This window comes from Elephantulus edwardii, unplaced genomic scaffold (genome assembly GCF_000299155.1).
Source record: "Elephantulus edwardii isolate Elephantulus edwardi_28Jun2011 unplaced genomic scaffold, EleEdw1.0 scaffold00538, whole genome shotgun sequence".
NCBI classification, from domain to species: domain Eukaryota; kingdom Metazoa; phylum Chordata; class Mammalia; order Macroscelidea; family Macroscelididae; genus Elephantulus; species Elephantulus edwardii.
The window spans coordinates 82695-87015 of record NW_006400288.1 but is presented as its reverse complement, the minus strand read 5'-3'; the positions used below and the strand labels follow the sequence as shown (position 1 = coordinate 87015).

Genomic DNA, 4321 nt, shown 5'->3' with positions numbered 1-4321 from the left:
AAAACCAAACAATATTATCCAGATATATCCCTAAAACTATCTTCATCCGTAAAAAACAGGCTAAAGGTGGCAGGATGTTGAAGATAGTTTAGAGCTACAAGTGTGAATAATATAGAACCAAAATTACTGGTTTAAAGGTTCAGGACTGGAGGATAGAGCATGGAACTGCGGTTCTAAGAAACTCCTCTGGGTTGTTTCCGTAGTGTAGTGGTTATCACGTTCGCCTAACACGCGAAAAGTCCCCGGTTCGAAACCGGGCGGGAACAGTTATTTTCTTAACTCCAAGTTTAGATTTAAACTCGATAGCTTTTGACTCTACTCATCAAGCAGTTCCGTGTCTCTGAGCCGAGGCCGCGTCCACTCTGCTCTCCCAGCCCTGGCAATTTGTCAGCTCACTTTCCTCTGGGGTTCTGAGCCGTTGCGGCATCTCCTTGAGGACCAGGACCGGCGTGCAGGCGGTGACATGGCTCGAGAGGAGCCCCCACAGCTACCTCTTTCCTTAAAGGAACAGTGTTTCATGATGAGCAGGGAGAGAAGGGGAGAGTCCAAACCCTGCTCTTCACAGCTCGAGCGCAGAAAGGAAAAAGTGGCTTTTACGTGGACAGGCAGTTTTTTTAAAAAAAACACCCAAACCCCTGTCTGGAGTATAAAACAAAAAAAAGGGGGTTAGGCCCTAGCTCTTGTGCAAACAGAAATCCAAATCGCAGCCTTAATGACTCACAGCCAAAATGAATTTTTTTTTCTCTCTTTGACAAGAATTCCAGATCTCTTCGCAACTCAAGCATTATCACTTAGTTTTCCTATAATAAAGCTTTTCCTAAAATAAAGTCCCTTAAATCTTCCTATTTTCTCCTTCCATAACCCATTCACCGTGACCCACTCTATTTCAAGAATTTTCCCATCCTAATTAATGGCTGTAAGGATGGCCTGGTCCTACTGAGTTACACTGCTGATTCAAAGGCTGCTCCTTCCTGGTGAGCAAACTCACCAGCAGTTTCGCCGGAGAAAGGTGGACAATCTACTCCTGTGAAGTTTACAGCCCCCAAACCCAAAGGAAGGGCAGCGAGGAGTCTCCACCTCCACACTGAAGGCTGTAGTCTGATCCTCTTCAGTAAATGCTTTCACTCTTACTCATTTTCTGCAAACAAGGTGCATCATCTGCAAAGGAGGTTATGATATAGATTTGTTGCTGTCGTGTGCCATAGAGACGACTGTGACACAGAGACCCTGTGAACAATCCATCTGCACACCGCCCTACCTGGTGTCGTCTCCATCCCTCCTATAATGCTTGAACCCTTTGTTACACTCACTGTGTCAATCCATCTTGTTGAGGGCCTTCCTCTCGATCGTCTCGTCGACCTTTCCAAGAATGTCTTTCTTCAAGGATTAAGGCTGTGATGCCCACCTGCTAGATGCCAAAGAAAAGCTATACTTAGTGATTACAGCCAGGTTAGCATCAAGGTTAAAGGAATTACTGTTAGAAATGGCAGCTTTATTCTTCACAATAGTGAAGAGATGGAAGTGGCCCAACTGCCCATCAAAAGACAAATGGATAGAAAAAGAGTGGTACATTCATGCAATGGAATATTACACAGCACTGAAAAACAATGAACTTGTAAAACAATGTCAGTAATGATCCTGGAAGTCATTATCCTGCGTGAAATATCTCAGTCACAAAAGGACAAATATGGCTTACTACTGCTGTTATAAAATAGAACTGACATGCTGGTTTGGGATAGAATAGGAAAAGAGCGAATAGGTAATGAACACCGCATTGAACAAATGAGGGAGAGGACTGTCTGAATGGAATGTGTGATTAGGTATTATATGTATGACAACAATCTGGAACCAGAGGTGCATTACAAAGTGGACTGGGGGAGAGGGAAGGGAAAAAGGAGGGTGTTGCAGACCGAGGATAAAGTATTTTTATAATTATTAATAGTGAGACAGACTACCAGGAATGATATAGAACAGAGAGTGGAAAATACAGGGGGCCAACCATTCCCATGACTGAAGGCTCCAAGCCATGCTTCTCTGAGTATTTATGGAGAATCATAAGGAAGGTAAACAAAGTAAAATCATAAGGAAGTACAAAACAAAAACAAAGGATAATGGTGAAGTCTTTTGCAGATAAGGCCAAGTACCTCTTTATGCTAATTGCAGGAGGGAGGGATTCAGTTGATACAAACAATGTTGACTCTTAGGGAAGCCTTAGTGCCACAAGGTGATCTTCAGCTTGTATTAAGCCTCCCTCATTTCCTGATATAGCATTTGGTCTACTAGTATTAAATTTGATATTCGGCTTCCCTCAGGAGGGAGGACAAATGGGCAGCAATCAATGAATGAAAATATAAGAAAAGGCAGCTTTAAAAAAATCCAGCATGGATACCAGGCTCATGTCAAGACTTTAAACTGGTGTTAAGACTGTGTTTTCAAACTGCCTTATTTAAAACCCCTTAAATAGTAGGGTTTCTATGAGCCGTAATCTTCTTGATGGCACTTAATGTACTTTGGGCATGTTGCTAGGAGAAGGTATTCCTTGGAGAGTCATGATGCTTGGAAAAGTGCAGAGTCAGTGAAGAAGAGCAAGACCCTCAACCAACTGGACTGACACGGTGACTGCTGTAATGAGCTCTAGTGTGTTAGGAGGTGTGAGGATGGTGCAAGATAGGACATGGTTCACATCTGTTGTTCATAGGGTCGCTAAGGAGCGTACTCAATGAAATCTAACACTAACATCAACAGGTGTAAAATGAGGAGCAGTATGAACAAGGGAAATGGTGGTGACAGAGTGAGTATTTTTTTAGGACTGAAACTCTGAATTTAGACTTTCAGCCTCCTAAACTTTGAGGCAATAAATTTCTCTTTATATTAAAGTCACTCATTTGTGTTATTTATCTTATAGCAGCACTAGATAAGTAAGACATCATAACCATTTTAAGGGACATAAGAAAAAGAGCAGAGGAGTGACATGAAAAATATCTATAGTGGTTAAATGTGTAAAAGAAAAGGAATAGTTTGCAAAGAATCTTTTGATCATTTTATGAAACTGGAACAATAAAGTAAATGAAAAGATTTTGGAGATATCATACTCAAAATTATTAGAAAAATGAAAGACTATCATCATAAAGCAACTAACACTGTCGCAAATGTAATCCAGAGGAGAAATCTTACTCAAAGATTTTTATGATCACATTAGTAAACTTTTACATACAACTATAAAGATAGTTTTTAATAGATTCAGTTCTTTTTCTACTCAATCATCTTCTTTAAAAATAAGTTACAAGTGAGTTTTAAAGTCTAGAGAATAATTAATTCCTAAGTGGAGAAGAACTTATAGTCAGCAGCAAGAAAATCATGAACCTTCTGAAAAGATTTGTAATATATGGCTCTGTTACTGTTTGAATTGTGTCTTCCTCAAATATACTGCATATTCTAACTCCTCCACTTGCAAGTCTTAAATCTTATTTATGCACATAAAGACAATAAAGTAAAAAAGAAGAAATGATGATATAAGAGAACTGAACAGAATAATGAAAAGATTAGTTCAAGAAGACAAAGCAAAATATCATAATGAAATATACAAGGATCTTGAGTTAGAAAAACAAAAGGGAAGAACACATTCAACATATCTCCAGGTGAACAAATGAACAGATTCAAACCTCAAGCTGTGAGACTGTATTGTTCTATGGTCAAAATCTCCAAGGAAACAGGAAGCATCTAAAGAAGATGGAAGGATTATACAAAGTTACTATACTAAAATAATTAGTTAATGCTTAACTGTTTCAGAAAGTATATGATTGAGAATCAATGGGAGGTAAATTAGGAAAAAGAACAAGCTTAACTGAAGTCATGTGGGGGAAAAAATAAGGCTCCAGGAATTTATGGAATACCAACTTAACTGTTTTAACAGATGCAGCCCTGGATGTGCTTACTGGTCTATGTCAAGAAATTTGGAAGACAGCTGCCTGGCCGACTGGCTGGAAGAGATCCATATCTGGGTTGATTTGAAAGAAAGAAGGGCGATCTAACAGAATTTGGAAATTTTTGAACAATATCGCATGAAAGTATAATATTGAAGTACAATATTGTGAAATACATCTTGAAGTACAATATTGACATACCCATACAAGGAAGTCCAGTGAATACCACTATCATTCAGATATATGCACCAACAACCAGAGCCACAAAAGAGGAAATAGAAGACTTTTACCAACTTTTACAGTCGGAGATCGATTGAACATGCAATTAAGATGCATTGATAATAATGGGTGACTGGAATGCAAAAGTTGGGAACAGAGAAGACGATTCCGTAGTTGTT

General features: G+C 39.2%; 1 non-coding gene across 1 annotated transcript; it reads left to right on the top strand.

Annotated features, from left to right (window-relative positions):
- The first annotated feature begins 193 nt into the window (after positions 1 to 193).
- On the top strand, positions 194 to 266 carry TRNAV-AAC. Its single transcript has one exon. It is a non-coding gene; the product is annotated as a tRNA-Val (tRNA).
- Positions 267 to 4321: the final 4055 nt, after the last annotated feature.